The sequence below is a fragment of the Leptonotus elevatus genome, chromosome 9, assembly GCF_054856555.1.
Source record: "Leptonotus elevatus isolate MCC_2025b chromosome 9, RoL_Lele_1.0, whole genome shotgun sequence".
Classification (NCBI taxonomy): domain Eukaryota; kingdom Metazoa; phylum Chordata; class Actinopteri; order Syngnathiformes; family Syngnathidae; genus Leptonotus; species Leptonotus elevatus.
Genome location: NC_141247.1, coordinates 17,164,383 through 17,181,933, shown reverse-complemented (window position 1 = coordinate 17,181,933; position 17,551 = coordinate 17,164,383). Strand labels below are relative to the sequence as shown.

Below are 17,551 nucleotides of genomic sequence, written 5' to 3'. Positions count from 1 at the left end.
CTAAAGTCACCTTTAATATCCCCTGAGAGTCGCTCATTTGCATTCAGCTCTCGTGGAACGAGGGCAGGAATGAAACTTGGTGCGCTTGTGTGTGTCGACAGCACTCGTTGTTTTGTGAAGTGTTTGAATGGATCGGGTGACCTCAGTAAACATTGCAGTGGTCCCTTCAATATGTGAGGCCAGACGAGCGGCTGGAATCTCTTCTTGGCTCACATCGACCTTCATCTTATTCATCTTATGCACTTCTCTATATTCTTATTGCACTTCATCTTCTTCTATTTAAAGCAGTAAGGGGCTATGTCAAACGTCCGTCTATTTTCAGTGCTGTCACAGCAGTGCAGGGAGCCCATCACAGCTGCTGGGGGTGTCCCAAAAGTTTATGGCTTCAACAGGACAAGAAGCAGATTCCGTCCCGGAAACAGGTTTAACCACACCCCTCGAGCTGCTTAATGATAAGCAGCTGTGTGTATTTGTTTTTTAAAGTGAGGCCAGAAACTTCTGGGACACCCATCATATGTGATGGAGAACGACTAAGAGGAAACAAAAAGTGGGATACACTTTTTTAACCAATGCTCATCACGTGTGGGGACCCACAAGGGTCAATCCTTGGACCCCTTTCTTTTCAGTCTGTATATGTTACCCTGGGGTTTCACCATGCCAATGTTGGCTCACGTGGTTGTGCTGATTACATGCAGATATATTGATACATTTTCCCAAATAAGCAGCTGGATGATAAAGCGAAATCAAGGAGACATTTTTCTGGCAGTGGCTTGGAATCAGATTGGATTTTGCCTGATGACGAAACTGGATGTTATCGTTCACCTATACTAGGATTTTATACCCAATCCTCGTATCCAAAATCAGCAGTGTGGCCGTTTTCAAAGAATGCTACATTAAATTTACTGTCCAAAATGGCAACCAACTTCAACTCCTCAGCCCGCCCAAAATAATTCTTCAACCCAATCTGCTCAAAATCCACAGCTACCAAGTGAGCGGGTTAGGAAAACAACCTAGCACTTTTTAGTATGTATAATACTGTATACGTTTACAGGTATCAATATAGCATAAAAAAGGGTAAATGACCAATATGGCAACAACATCCTGGAAGTCATGTTTTGTTTTAGCGCTAATGGTGTGACGTGACGACCTTGCGTTTGAGTGGTTCCAGTGCATAAGAGGTCTGAGAGAAACTCCCCCAAGACCAGAGATCATCAAGTAAGTGCCTTCAATCTAGATAGAAGAACCGTGTTGTCTTATTTCCAACCACGCACAAATGATACTCGGTCTCATCTGTTTATCTCTGTTAGCTTGTTTCACGCTATTAATGTGTATGCCATCACTTTTGCTCATGCAGCAGATCACATCCTTCTCATTTACATTTAAGTTTTATCTGTGTTAAAAAAAAAAAAGGAGAGAAAGAGAGGAAAAAAGTCATCACATCAGTCATTTCTATTTACATCACTTTTTATATTTTTATATTGGCCAATTAAACCGCTCTAAAAGTGTAACTTGTCGAATGATTTTGCACATTTATTCATGACAAATTTCAATCGACCAAAATGATTTGATAAGAGTAACTCGAGACACGAGCTTGGTCACAGAACAAACGAAACTTGTGAACTCTACACTTGATCAATACATTGCCTATACAATTTCTCTTCCAGACCAGCCTTGTCAGCTTTTGTTTTCCATGACATCCTATATACCAAAAAAATGTCAACTCTACAATACCTGCTGAGACCCTTTGTGTTCATTCCAAAACATTTTAGTATTTTGCTGGCGTTTGCTTGTGAGCAAAACAAAAAGGGCCTTATTGGTTATGCTGCTCTTGTGTGATGGCAAATTCCTCCCAAACAAACATTCCACTCCCTCTCATCCTCTGCTGCCTTGCGGCCTCCATCCAATAACGCCTCTAATAACAATCCAAAGCAGCCAGTCAATGCCATTATCGCCCGGAACGAAGACATCTATTTCCATGAGCACAGCCCATCAAAAAGGCCCTTGTTGTCCAAGAGGGTGCAATAAGTTTACGTCAGTGTTTGTAATGAATGCTCGAGAAGACAGACGTTGGAGTTAATGGTGATTGCACGAGGGGCTGGATGAGCATCCGTCGCCATTAACGAGACACCTTTTTTCTAAAAGGGAAAAAGGTGATAGTTACATTTCAAATCTGCAGCTGCATGAGCAGAAATGTTACCTGAAGTTAACAACATGAAAGGTGAAAACTGTATCAGCGTTTTTCTTGGCTCAAATGTGGCACCGTTTCGATCATTCGCTCACGGGTGTGAGCGCTGCACATCTTTGGCTCAAATGTTTTTTTTGTTTTTATTTACAATTTTGAAGAAAAAAAACCTTATGTTGAGTTAGACTTTTATGCTGATTAAAAATAAAATTGATGTGCTGATTCCACAATTCCTGTTTTTTTCTAGCACATGAAGTTTTCTCTCCACAGCTTACCCTCCAGATAAGCAAAATTATACTGATTGGCTGTAGTAAGACTGTAGTAAGAAGAGTTGATTATGATTGAAATCATAATAATCGTAACTTGTTTGAGCAGTCACAATTGAGACAGTGGGGTGAAAGTTTTTTGTTCGTTTTTTTAAAGCTTGTATCTATTCCATTTTAGTGTTTTATTTAAATACGTGCACATTTACTTAATATGTGTTCTAAGAAAACAGAGCTCCTATAGCTAAAAAACTTGACACGATAGAGAAATACCGAGATCAGTTTTCGATTCCGCACCCAGAAAATTGTTAAAAACAGCTGTTGGACCTAACTTAGCAAAAATTGTGTTACCTAGTGTAAATTGTTTTCATGCATTTTATTTTGTCCTTACATTTTTATTTTCATACAAAATAAAATACAGAAACCCTGTTCTTTATTAACGCATGTGTTCCCAAAAACATATAAATATGTTCTATTTTAAATATCACCACGCTCCCAAAGACGTATTTATCCGTTTATGTGTTTTTTATGTTAGAGCATACAGAAGGCTTTGATGCTTGAAGCGATGGTTCAATGCTTGAAGCGATGGTAGTTATTACAAAAACGGCCATCAGGTGTCAGCAGAGTATAAGAGATCAACCAGGGCCATGTTGCAAGAAGCTTTCCCCCCGCAATTTTAAACAGATTTGTGAATAATGATTAAACTTAGCTATATTTTAATGCTAATTGCTGCAAAACGGAAACGGATAGAAATGTACTTTTTTTTTCCTGATGAAAGAAGAGACTATAATCTTTCTTTTGGTAGGTTCTGTGTTTTTAAAGCAATAGCACACAATATTCTGTAGGCCTTGCAGGTTAATTGTCCAAAATAGCAGGCTCTGTGTTTTGGGGATAATCTGTAAATATAAGGAAAGAGTTAAATTATAATCACCGTAAACTACAGTTCAAGTCATCGTCAAGTAAACATCACTTTTGATGATTTTTTTCCCCTGAGAAATCACACATTGCTTGGTGTACTTGACTAAATAGTGGCAGACAACAGAGTCATGCATATACAGATTAGACCGTGGGCAAAAAAGTAGCTAAGTGACATTTTTTATATCTTTATCTTTCTTTAGATAAGAAAGTGCATACAGTGTTGAACTGTATTGAAGAATCAAAACGATATCCCTGAGATAAAGAATCTGAGAGACATGGCGAATAAATCCCGGCCCGAGCGAGAGATGAGAGCTTCTGTGTGTCCGAGATAATGAGTGCACGCTTGTAAGGTTGCGAGGGAGCGGACAAAAGGAAGACGCACAAAGACACTAAAAGTGATAGATGAAAGTAATCACATTTAACGGAGGTAGGGTGAGCAACAAGACATCATCACAGAGAGGGCTTGCGACTCTCCGTGATTCGACAACCTCCGGTCTACTTCCAAATAATAACACTGCACTGACACGCAACCGTCTTCAGTCTTGTATTCAATCACACACAATGACATACGAGGCCGCTTTTTTGAGGGGGCGCAGGGGGCGACAGCAGGTGGGATATTGCCTTTTGATTTTGAAATACAGCGCTACCTTCAAGTACAAACGAATGATGTAAGATTTGGAGTACATTGTACACGCGATATATTGTGATCCACATATTACATATTTTTAAATGAAGGTTTATCTATGCAAATTTCAGTAGCTACTGTATGCTCTGTATGGTAGGTAGCATTAAGCTAGCCGTTTTTCACCATATTTAAATTATATGGTTTGGTTGAACATTAAAACTTCAGCAAGGGCACTAAAGAACTTAAAACAAGCAAAGTGACAAGATGAGGAACAACTTGACAAGACATCTAACTTCAGTCGCTACTGTAAGTTTGCAATGATACAGCAGCATTAAGCTAGCAGTTTTTCACTATATTTAAACGATGTGGTTTTGTGGTACATTAAAACTTCAGCTAGTGAACTTAAGAACTAAAAACAAACAAACTGACTAGACAAGGAACAACTTGACAAGATATCTAATTTCAATCGCTACTGTAAGTTCACTAAAACATAGTAGCATTAAGCTAGCAGTTTTTCACTATATTAAAATTATATGATTTAGTGGTACATTAAAACATCAGCTAGGGAACTAAAGAACTAAAAACAAGTAAACTAACGCGACGAGGAACACCTTGACGAGCCATGAGTAGCTCAGGGAGCAGATTGGTAGACACAAGGGACCAGGCTAATGAGAACAGGTGGACACAAAAACTTACTGAGATAGACATGAAAAACGGGGTAGAAGGAAAACATGACAAAACTAAATCCAAGTAAAGCCAAATCAACAAAAAAAAAGTTTTTCACCTTGCTAACTGTTGCTAGATAGTATTTTTTTTTGTTTTGTTTTTACTTTGTCTTTGTCTTTGTGAGACAAAATTTCAGTTACAAGAGATAAACTGCAGCTTGAGTGAAGTGAACGCAATTAAGGTACTAAAAATAACTAAGCTGCAGTTATTGCCTAAATTGGGGATCAGTTTCAGTCTAAAGTTTTTTATACCTCCCCTCAGCCACAAATTTACACGTGTGTTTTCCTTTAAAAATATCATTATAAATCCAGAATCCAGAAGGAAACAAAACCTGGGAGCTTTTTGGATTTCTTGCGCTCGTGATGGCGAGCGGACAGTAAATTCACCAAGGATTTGTAAGAAGTCTGAAGATCAGGTATTAAAGCCTCACATAACATTTGACTGCATGTCTCTGCATGTTTTATGAGTGTATGTATAAATTCATGTTCCCTGGCGTGGTGATCCTCGCCAGTCCAGCATATTGCCAGTGGGAGGATTTAAAGGTCTGGGAAAGGTGAGCGTGTGATTGAGCATCGCTCGCCAGGCTATACGGTCCAGATTTGCGGGCTGTTGATGGAGATTGGACCAGGTCGGCTTTGGAGTATAGACACTGAGCTGTAACTCGATTGTCATCTTGGATTGACCTCATCACGAGCGCTTTAACTCATTCACTGCCATTGACGGCTATAAACGTCACAAATTCATTTGAACTATTTCTATTAGTTTCACTTTTTTTAGTATGAAAACCTAGAAAAATGTTGATTGTACATTTAGAACAGATATAAAATGTGTGATAACTAGTAAAGTCATGCGATTAATTACAATTACAAATTTTAATCGCCTGACGAGATGATTATTAAAAATTAGGGGCGTCAGGCGATTAAAAGTTTAATCGTAATTAATCGCATGACTTCAATCGTTAACTCACGATTAATCACACATTTTATATCTGTTCTAAATGTAAAATAAAATAAATCTAGATTGTCATACTCTTGTTAACAAAAGTAGATTTTTTACTAACTAATAGAAATAGTTAAAAATATTTTTTTGACGTTTATAACCGTCAATGGCAGTGAATGAGTTAAGTTTGCGATGTGGGGGAAATGTTCAAGAAAATCTGAGAATCTGTCTGCCTATCTGACGATGGATGATACACATGGACAAAAATTCAAAAAGTCAAGCCTAAGTCACTCGTAAATTGAGGTACTACTGTATAATGACGGAATAATTTATTAGTTTAGTTTACTGTGGCTCATTTTTACAGATAAATGCAGAAAATTAGAAGCAATGAGGCATTGAATTGACAGAAAATGAATATCGTTAGAAGAAGGCTGATAGATGGATGCAAACATGAAAACAAATTTGTGTGTACGTGTGTGTGTGTGTTAAATGTCGCTCAGGGCGGGAGTGGCTGACTCAGCTCTAATGAGACATTAATAAAGATGTCGGCTAATTTGGGCTGGCGAGGCGGTGAGACTTGGGAAGGGAGGGTTGGGAAACATGGCGCTAAATTGGAAAAGAACCAGCTGCTTTGCCAGATGATCGGCGAGAGGAGACGCAGCTGCCACCTGACTGTCCTCTCGCCTCTCCTTTTCTACACCGCCCGCCCGCCCGCCTCCCTCCGCACAACCACAGCATGGTAATGTTGCTTAATACAGTGGGCAATTGCCAGAAATGCCCCCTAGAGGCTGATTGTGGCATTTTGTGTTTCTTTGTTTGTTTGTTTGTTTGTTTTGTTCAGTTTTGTGCTTTGAAGTTTCAGGGTGACATTTTGTTAAATCACAAATGTATTCAGAAGTGGAAATTACTGTTGACCCCCCCGCCCCTGCCCCCCAAAAAGAAATAATATTTTATTAGAGTATTTTTGTAAATGGGTTTTAGTCTTACATGGGAATTATCTCTCTTTTTTTTGTACACTTGATTTTATTTTATTTTTTATAAACAATAACAACAACAAAACAAGTATTCAAACTAATTCTCTAGAAATTACGTCTTTTTTCTTCATATAGTGACTTTAGTGTAAGATTTGGACATGTTTCACATGAAAATAGTTCAATTAAATTGACTGGTGCTGCAACAGTTCACAAACAAGAAAGCCATATTTTGCTATGCTAACAAAATCAAACTTGGACTAAGAGTGAGAGCAAATCCGTAAATCGAAGGCGGTTAAGGCTTTACGCTTCCAATTGAGAATACTTAGCAGCACTTAGCCGCTTTGTCGTCTTGTCATTTCCAAGGCAAATGTACAAATGTCTGAACCTCAGTTAAAAGGGATAAAAGATCCGGTCTACGAAATATTCATCCAATTGTCTTAAAGTCGAGCTGATGAGGAGCTGGATTTGTTTGAAGGACTTGTCAATGTCACACCTCTCAAAGATCTGTTCCTTGTTCTCATGAGGCCCACAATGTGGAGAAACACACACACACACACACACACCACACACACGCTCTTGTGTCTCTTGGAGAGCTGTTTCATAATCTTTGCCCTCATTAGCTGCGGTATAATTAGATGCAGTCCGTGGAATAGTGTACTTTGCAGCATTCTTTATCAGGAAGCTGCCACAGTTTATTATCCATAATTTACATCCTATTTCAGCTGAAAAGTTGTGCTGACACGTTCTTGTTTATTTTGTCGCTTTTGCACACCACAACAGAAAGACCCTTCAGCCCACTGTCGTTGCTACTGCTGAGTCACTACAGTGTGAAATACATTAGCGTCATCCCATTTCCGTAAATAACAAAGGTCAGTGGGAACATAAAGGAGAAAGCGACTTTGAGAATGTGACATTTTGGAGGTGCAGATATATTTCACAAACAATCGGAGTCTCGCCCTGACCTGCGGCACCGACAGTGGAACCTTCCGAGTGGAATATGATCCATTTTGTGATACTCAGTTAGGGCCTTAAAATAAAATCTCTAAACAATTTAACATCATAACATGTCTTTTTTGTCAAAGCGCAACATCAAAGTACCGATGGGGCTAGGCGATATGCAAAAAAAATTAATATCATTGTTAGAAAGGTTCCAAATATTAATAGTCGTCTTTATTATATATGTCTATTTTCCATATTCAATGTTAAGAATAGAGTGACGTCATTATATTTACCTCTGTGATGCGCGCATTGCATTCTGGGTCTATTACTTGTTGCGCAGCGGTTATTGTGCATTTGGACGCCGCCATGACAGAATGTGTTGCGAGCTGTGGTGATCGTGTGCGTCTTTGACCAAAAGTGAGTACACTAAGTAGTGTTTTAGTTTACTTTGTATCGTGTTTTATTTGTCGCACGACCATGTGTCTCGTGTGCCTTGTTTAAGCTCCGGCGCCGATTTGATTGACAGCTCGTTGAGTACCTCGTTGAAGTTCGCTACGTAACTAATTAAGTGTCTTAAACACCATTTTACGACATAAATGTGTTCTCTTCTGTGTGTTAGGCATTAGTAGAGAAGTACACTAAAGTTGTGTGTGCTTATTTGCATGTTTTGTCCCACTTTGCACGTAATGTCTGCCGTCAATTTAGGACATAATGCTCGGCGCCATTACGCGACGTCCACGGCCGTAGTTTAGTGATGTAATTTCGTTACGTGCGTCATACTTTTGCGTAATTAGCTCATGTTTAGTATGTTGTACAACTTTTGTGTGTGTGTTTATAGCCATTCATGTGCACAGCTAACATTGTGCTTGTTCATGTGAATTAGTAATGTTGCAGCGCAGTTATTTAGCCAATCGATGTGTTGCTATTAAGTAATGCAATACTGTATTGGTGTTTATTAGGAGTCAAGTATGTTTCCCGATAATGGTGTTTTTCGCAATATAATGTAAACATTCAGTTTAAATAATTATTAATGGATTGTAGAATTATTTAGCAACCTAAACTGATTTGGGACATAGATATACTGTATAGCCTAATTTTAACTTTTGAAGTAAATGTCAAAATGCAGAGTTAAATCTCAACACTCACACATATGTGTGGCGCAAACAAACACAATAACATTGTTGATATACTTTTGACTTTACAGGCTTCTATTCCTGGCTGATGTATGTGGTAATTTACTATTTTCGGATGCTTGCTGCGTAGCTGAAATATAATTCTCTTTTTAAATTACCTGGGAATTTGCTGTCCATAGTTGGTTTCTGTCAGCTTCGATACGGTTACAACCACAATTCTGTCAAAAATGTGGACTACTGTACAACTCAAGAACGTATCCTATTGTTTTGTGTCATACTATAGATAGCTTAGCAGTTAGCATGGCTCTTCTCTTACTCATTTCTTGTTTATAGTTGGTTACTCTTTGCTGAGATACTGTTACAAACACAATTCTTTCAAAAGTGTAGGCTACTGTACAACCCAGGCACATATTCTGCTATTTAATGTGTTATGGAAAGTAATTATTCAGCAACATAACAAGTTTATACCGTAGCCTATTGTGGACACCTGTATTTTCTTTAACAATGGCCTTTTAACTTCTTGTACATGAAGCAATACCAAAGTGACCTTGACTGATAAGCTTGCTTTCCTGTCTAGCTGACCCTCCCTTTCGCCTCCCAAAACCTAACCTAGCATCATAAAGAATCTTCCCATGAGTCTTACTGTGCACTCTCTCACAGGCCACTATCTTGTAGACTGCTCTGTTAGACTTGTGTATATTTGAAGCTTCAACTATAAAGAAGTCCAAAAGACATTGTTTTCCAGACTGTTTCATTCATCTGGCCGAACTACTGAAAATTCCACAACAATTGTCATCATTACGAGATAGCTTAGCGATGAGCATGGCTAATTACTCTTGTTGTCTAGCTAATTTGCTGTTCATAGTTGATACTCTCTTCTGTGACACTGTTACAAACACAATTCTCTCAGAAGTGTACCATACAACCCAAGCACTTATTCTGATGTTTCACGTCATGATTACTAGATAGCATGGCTAATTACTCTTCTCCTCCTGCTAATTTGCTGCTCATATTTGGTTACTCTCAGCTGTGGCACGGTAACAACCACATTTTTGTCAAAGGTGTAGGCTACTGTACATCACAAGCACTTATTTTAGTGTTTTGCGTCACATTTACTCGTTCAGCTACTTATTTGCTGTTCATAATTAGTTACTCTCAGCTTTGACACAGTTACAACCACAATTCTGTCAAAAGTGCAACCCAAGTAGTTATTCTGATGTTTTGCGTGGCCTTTCGTTTAGCATGGCGATACTCTACGACGTCCTTCTTTAAAAGTGTTGCTTATTGTGTTGTGTGGCGAGGAATACGCCAAAGTGAAGTCCCGCTCCCTGAGAGGACTGCTTTTTTTGTTTTCCCTCACTCTCTTCTTCCACTTCCAACTGACAACGGCGTGTACTCCAAGACGGCCACTCAAGTGATCTGAGCGCTTAATGTAATTTGTTTTCAATATCAATGTGTGGAACCAGTTGTCAAGACAACATTCAGTTATTTTGGACATTTTCGTCAGTCCTTTTCTTATTAAGAGAGCTTAAAAGTTACTGCCTGGGAGCGTTGACGCAAAGTAGAGTAGGCCCGAAACGCACAAAACAACACAACACAACGTGGCAGAACTGAGAGCAGCGATGAGAACATCTCTGATGCCGCTCATCGACTTAGCGAAAAGGTGCAGTGAGGTCAGTGGAGGGGGAGGAATCATTGTTACTCATCTGTCCTCCCACACTCAACCCATGCGGACGGACGTAAGCAGCTGTACTGTAACTCTGAGCACATCTCCTAACATAAAACATTTACTTATCACAGCACAACCAAAGTTTGGAAAAAGAAATAGCTACTGTGCTTTATCAAACATCTCAAGGGGATACAGTGGCTCTTAAACTGGGGTCTGGTCTGTGAAGATCTGGGGTATATAAAACAACTTGCGATGAACTATTATAATGTCATATTGTTTTAGAAAGTGCATATCTACATACACACATACTAAATCCATCACTCTTCCTTACCTTAGTTTTGGGAGCGTGATGTCCCTTTATATAAATGTAACATCCTGTCATGAAGAAAGTTTCTTTTTTTAAATATTGTATCAAAAGCTTTTCCTTGTAATTTACTCTTTAAATCCAAGTAAGTATAACTTTCCTTCTTGGGAAAATAAAGATTTTACTCTGAAACTTTGCAACATTGTATTATTATGACTTAACACTTTTATTTAGCTATATAAGAGTTTTTTTTCTTTAATAAAACTAGCCCAACTAATTTATTCTCCCCCAAAAAATCCAATCGTGTTCTCATAAAAAATCAACGACATTATCGTAATATTTTAATGTTGCGCTTGTGACTGACACTTTCTTCTCACAGTTATATCGCATTACTCTGCCAATATTATTATTATTGCTGCTTGCTTAACAATTAGTTTCTTTGTCTACAGTCTGAGTCCTTATGGATGAGCTTTCGTCACCAATGTGAGTTATATCTTAAAAATCAATACGAGTGCTTTCAACGTATCTTTCAAAATGCTTCCAGGCGTCGTGTTGTTGTTTGTTCAACGCCCCCTTCAGGACCAGCAACTTGGCCTCTTACACTTCCTGACTATGGAATATCCTGTGGCTGTGCGGTGGGAAAACTGTGCACTCACTTAAAAGAATCCCTCTCCATCACTGTGCAAGACGCGGAATAACAAAGTGGTCACGTAAGTGAGTCTAAGAACACTCCAAAGCTTAGCTTTTATCCCGCTATAGAAGTCCAAAGCCTTTGCATTAACTCCAAACACACGAGAAGGGTTTCTATTAACCTCAACAACCTTCAGCTTTACATAGAGATGTTTGTATTGTACGTTATTGGTTAGCTGTGTAAAGGCATTACTCGGAATAACGTACCACATCTAGGCCATGAATATGCAAATAAGTATGGCGGTAAAAGGAAATATTGAATATGTATATGTATTCATATATGCAGGTCTTATGATTTCCACATTGCTCTATACAGCAGCACTAATCAGCGGGATTACAATCAAACACAAGGAAAATTACTCCAAAACTGTTAGATGATGAGACAAATGTATTCACATCCATTTTGCAGTTAAACAAGAGCCATCTGCATTATCTTGTGAGATCCCTCATTTGGATGAGACCGATCAAGCCCAATTGTCCCAATTGGGTCCGAGCCCGGAAACAGTTTCCTAACAACTATTTCACACGGATGTCTTGGCTCGGCAAGCATCCCACTCACCACTTTTGTTTCTTTGGAACAAAACCTCGTGGATGCCAGCTCAGACTTAGTCACGCTGTTGGTTTGTGGGCGCACACGCAACTTCACATTGGAAAGCAGGGATGAAATGCAAGCAGCCGCCTCAAAGATGAATCCAATCATACGTCATCATAATCATCATCATCATTTGGGCCCAGAACTCCTACAGAAGCCGGAGTGACCGGAGTTCTGCAGTCTTCGCAGTGAACTTGGCGTCAACTGTGACTAATGTGCTCGCAATCAGACATTCAGTTGGTGGTGTGTTTGATTCAGCCATAAAAATGAGGTACAAGTTGTGCACCGAGGTTGTGAAAGGATGAACTAAAAGTGAATATTCTCCAGTCTAACCAACAAGATGAGATATCATTGGTAAGAACGCAAGGAACAGCAAGGAGAACTGACTGTCAGGACAGCAGAAATTAGCTATAGTTGCTCGAGATATAGCCTAAACGGTGACAAAGGTTAGGTTAAATCTTTTACGTGAAATTGTCCATAGGTGTGAATGTGAGTGTGTGCCTGTGATTGGATGGTGACATAGTCATACTCGGCTTTTGACTTGGTAATCATGAGGCTCATCTTGACACTGACTAGAACTAAATGACTTGACAAGTCTTGCCTATTTACATTTGGAAATCTGCATTGTCAAAATAGCGTGCCATTTGTTTTGTTTCTTAAAGGGCAACGCAACAGGAAGTCAGACTCTTGCTCCACCCCTTACTAAGATTTGAAATTGACGCTGTGATTGACACCAGCAAGAAGGCGTTTAACCCATTTGCTCCCAAAAACGTATACACATCTTCTATATTAAATGTTTTAAGTGTCCCAAAGACGTTAAAAAAAAAAAAATGTTTTTCTTATCCTACATCATACAGAATACTTTGATGCAGCCTCTCAACTGCAGAGAACGGTTGAGGAAATGGTAGTTATTACAAAAATGGCCAACAGGTGACAGCAAAGCAAAAGAGATCAACCAGGGCCATGTTGAAAAAAAAGCAAATTTACCCACAGTTCTAACAGATTCGTGAATAATGATGAAACTTAGCTATATTCTAATGCTAATTGCTGCAAAACGTAGTAAAAGTAGAAATGCACTTTTTTTTCCTGATGAAAGAAGAGACTAATCTTTCTTTTGGTATGTTCCGTGTTTTTATAGCAATAGTACACAAGGATTCTGCAGTGGGGACGTAGTTTATAACTTCTCATGTGATGAGGACAAACAGCCAAATTATTTTTATCTCAGTGTTTAACCTTAAGATGGCACCAAACACACGTTTTTTGCCCCAAATTCAAGCTTTTAACAAATATGCACTAAAATGTCAAACTAATGACCAGGACATGTAGACAACATTTTTAGGCACCAGTTTATCAGTAAAAAAAAAAAAAAAAATTAATTGATTTAGTGTTGATTTACTCTTTAAGGAAAATCTATTTTTTGTGTAGTGTAGCTACGATGCAGAGTACAGAGGCCACCTGATGAAGCAAGTTTAATGGAAGAGGGTAATCTAATACTTTTGATAAAATCCGGAAATAGAGAAGGTTTGCAACTAAAAGTAAGAGAGACAACAACTACATCTAACATAATTTGTCATTGTAAAACCTAGAAAAACTAGTAAGCTATGTTAATGGCACAATTTAGCTAAGTGCTAGCTGGTCAAACATTTGCTAAACTTTGTTAGGTTATGTGTTTCATTGAGAAGACAGTAAACTAATAGACTATACGGAAATTGGTTTGGAACTAACACATAATTACAGATTGCATGTGAATATATGTGACTGAGCAAGGTTGTATAACTTCACTTTTATGACTTGCTAAATCCTGCTATTCTTTTGTGTAGCGGAGCTACGATGTGAAGTGCAGAGGTCACCTCATGAAGCAAGTTTAATGGAGGACGCTCTGATGAGGGTTAATTAGGAAATGGAAAAGGTTTGCAACTAAAAGTAAGAGAGACAATTTACATCGAACTTAATCTGCCACCGTAAAACCTAGAAAAACTGGTAAGCAATGTTAATGTCGCAGTTTAGCTAACCGCTAGCTTGTCAAACATGAGCTAAACTTTATGTTGGTTATACGTTGAATTGAGAAGACCGTAAACTAATAGACAATACGGAAATTGGCACGTAATTACAGATTTCATGTAGGCCTATATAAATATAGGCTGTGTTGTCTCTGAGCAAAGTTGTGTAACTTCACTTATGACTTGATACTCTCGTTAAAATTTAATGGGGAATAGACTTGTTTGATTTTTTGCCACAGCAACTTGGGACTTGCTTGAAATTTGAAGGTTAAGACTTACTTACTTATGACCGGCACAGATTTGTGGGATAGGGCTGACAGAAAATCACAAATTAGTGTACAGTTCCTCTCTGTGCCGTTCCGCGTACGCATACTAATTGTCAAGTATAATTTGGCAGCTTGGTGATGAAGCGCTTTCCCCAAGTGTGGAAATACAATCCATGCTTTAATGATATCAACGGTCAAACAAATCAGAAGAAAACATTCCAGCAGGAATACTCGTGCTAAATAAACAAGACTAACAACAAAAAAAGCAACATTCTTCCCAACTGTTCCTTCCCACTCATCTTTATGAACTTTCCCAACATGCTGATGCGGAGAATAATTTGTTTTCTTCATTTCATCAAGTTCAAACATTCCTTTTGCCCTACATTCAAGTATTTAAGTCATGATGATATTGATATCGTTGAAGCATCCAACTGCCAAACTAACCTCGACCTACATAACGTCGTCAAAAGTTGCACAAACAAAGCAGACCAACTTGAGATGCAGTAAAGCCGAGAATGTGCGGCATCTGAGAATGAACGTTCTCTAACATCACGCAGGCGGACTAGCCTCGAAAAGTAATTAATCAGAATCTATTTGATACTGTTTGATGTGTCAGATTTTTGCTTTCTATTTCATCATGCTGGTTTCCGCCCATGGATTTACTTTCAAAGCCACGTTGGCTCCGCGAACTTAAAGGGAGTTACCTGACATTAACGCGGCTGATTCAAGAGGCTTGTTGTAACCAGCAGGTCAAAATCTGACAGCCATTATGTCTTATTTGATTGTGTTTAGACCGTACAAAAGGCTGAATTCACATGAATTCACCATGCTGTTCCAGGAAAGCTGTATGAAAGCAAAATGTTAAGACAATTAGAATCACGACAATTGTTTTCAAAAAGAGTGCCTTTGCTTGAGCCCAGAGCAACTGTGATGTCATCTTCAGTCGACAGCGGGTGGCAAAATGGCCGCCCCTGAGATGAATAAAAACGGCTGGATTTTGCTTCATATTTGCAAGAAACCTTTTACGATTGACTTCCACTTTTATTAGTCAAACAAGTAATATATAATGCTAGTAAAAGTTAAACTGATTTTTTTTAAACCTAAAACAATGATTAAATAACAAATTGAACGATTGAACCACTAGAGGGAGCCACTCTTTGAAAATCCCCTTTTTGGGATGGATTGTGTTGAACGGTAGTCCACTGTTTTCATGCATGCAAGCATTCTCAAGAACCTACTGAAATATTTGCTACTCGCTCACTACGCTCAGCGACTGACTGATTCACTCGGTTTAATTTAAGTCAGTGTTGGCCCTGCGGCACTTACAAAATGCTTGCATTGTGTTGTGGAAGTTACTGGCCATTCATTTGAGTCTGATCCCCTCTTTTTTTGGACTTTTGTGCTCCCTCTGCTTCTCAGTACGCTGACCCCCCTGCAGGCAATTGCTCTGCGCCCGCTGACATTCTCTTTGTTGCATTGTAGCCAGCAGCCAGCGAGGTTGAATTAATTACTATAAACAAAAGAAAGGATGATAATAAGCCTCAAATAATTGTTTCTCAGAACAAGCATTTTATTGGTCTGCCTCTTTAATTATGTGTCTATTAATCATGTGTTCTTTTTTTTTCTTTTTTTTCACTTGATGCCTTTGACTGTTTGTCAAAGCGAATTTGCTTGTGGGAAGTTGATTCCGTTAGAATCCTGAGCTGCGAAAATTGATTTTGGAACCATGCTGTTACAGATCTCCTGGACTTTCCTGATTGGCCTTTGGCTCGGCTAAACGCTCCCTCGGGTGGTGGTGGTGGTGGCGGCGGCAGCAGTGAGGTGCTTGGTGCTGAGGGGAAATGGAGCCATTTTAAGCTCCCGTCGCTTGTAAACCTTTCAGCTGAGAGAGAGTGAGCGGCACCATTGACTTTTTGGTTCACAATGATTAAACATTCAATAGCGAAGCATGTCCTGTAAGCTCAGCCGGAGGGGCTAAACGTCTAGGTATGATTAGGGGGGGACATATGCAGCATGTTGACAAAAAGTGTTTTAAAAGTTGCCACAAAGTGAAAAGTTTACAGCATTATACACGATATTGCGTCGCCCACTAGCGGCGCAAAGTGGAATGAAACCCCAAAATAAACGAGTTATTACGGGGGGGCGGGGGGTCAATAAAAATGATCAAATAGTGGGACCGCAATCCCGAAATCTGTGCTTTACCGTATATAGTATATGTGAAGATGAATAAAAAAATAAATAAAGGCTTTTACAGTATAGTACTCGCATGTGGTAAAAGAACGTCAACATCAAGGATGCATTTTCCAGCCATTTATTGAAGTCCGGGAAAACAGTTGAGGGAATAAACACAATGAACGCAATCGCTGGAGCTGCTGTTGACCACAGCGCGTCAATGTCACACGCCACCCACCGCCTCTTAAAGGCAAATATCTAACGCACACATTACAATACCGTACAGTATTTTCTATATGTTATGCTACACATTTTTGTGTGTTTAAATTTGATTCCTATTTGTTTAAAAAAAAAAAACGTGTTAATCAGTGTGTTTCAAGCATCTGGGAGGGAAAAAACTGTATAAACAAATGTTTTTATAAGCTCTCTAGATATTGCTATGGGGCCTGTAACAGACCCCTTACAATAAATAAATAAAGACATGTCTAGTTTAAGGACTTAAAAAAAAAAAGATTCCAAGTGTGATTTTTAGATCAACTGTAATTCCATTGACTCAGTCAGCACATATTACTGCTCTCTCTGAGATTTTAAACATTTAGAGGTTAAGTAGTACTGTTCAAAAATACTCAAAGAAGACACATACATAACATTCAGCAAATAAACATAAAATATATAAAAGCAACGGGCTGTGGCTTAAGGCACATTGTCCCTAAAATAAGAATAATGAAACCATGTGATTGTAATAAAAAAAAAAAAAATTATAATTCTGAAGGGCTCCTCCTTCAAGTTATAATTTGTAAAAGTATTAATAACAATAAATCATGTTAAATTGTAATTAAACGAAAAAACTGCTTTTTTGCATGCAAAGAAAAGCTCAACATTGCTCACAAACAAGCGCTCCCTCAATCACGAAGGCACACGCGGCTGGCTGCACAATAAAATGCATTGATTGCAAAAGTTGCCTGCTAGTGACGGTGCTGCCCCCCTCCCCCCCTTCTTTTTTTTTACCTTTATGTGCAAGTGTGTGTGTGTCTGCGTGTGTACGTACACACGTCAGCGAAACGAGCCAAGTGAACCACTACATCAGCACAACGCAGCCAAACTGTGATGATGGCGTCACGGCTCAATCAATCATAGCTGCTGACTTTGTCGACTGCTT

At 38.9% G+C, this 17,551-nt stretch overlaps 1 protein-coding gene across 1 annotated transcript in view; it reads left to right on the top strand.

Annotated features, from left to right (window-relative positions):
• The window catches only part of LOC147168587 (DNA dC->dU-editing enzyme APOBEC-3G-like), a 144,219-nt gene that overhangs the window by 23,379 nt on the left and 103,289 nt on the right, over positions 1–17,551 (top strand). Inside the window, exon 9 of the mRNA XM_086084539.1 lies at positions 15,959–16,112. The gene's annotated coding sequence lies outside the window, so the exon portion shown is untranslated. The remainder of the gene's footprint in view (positions 1–15,958; positions 16,113–17,551) is intronic.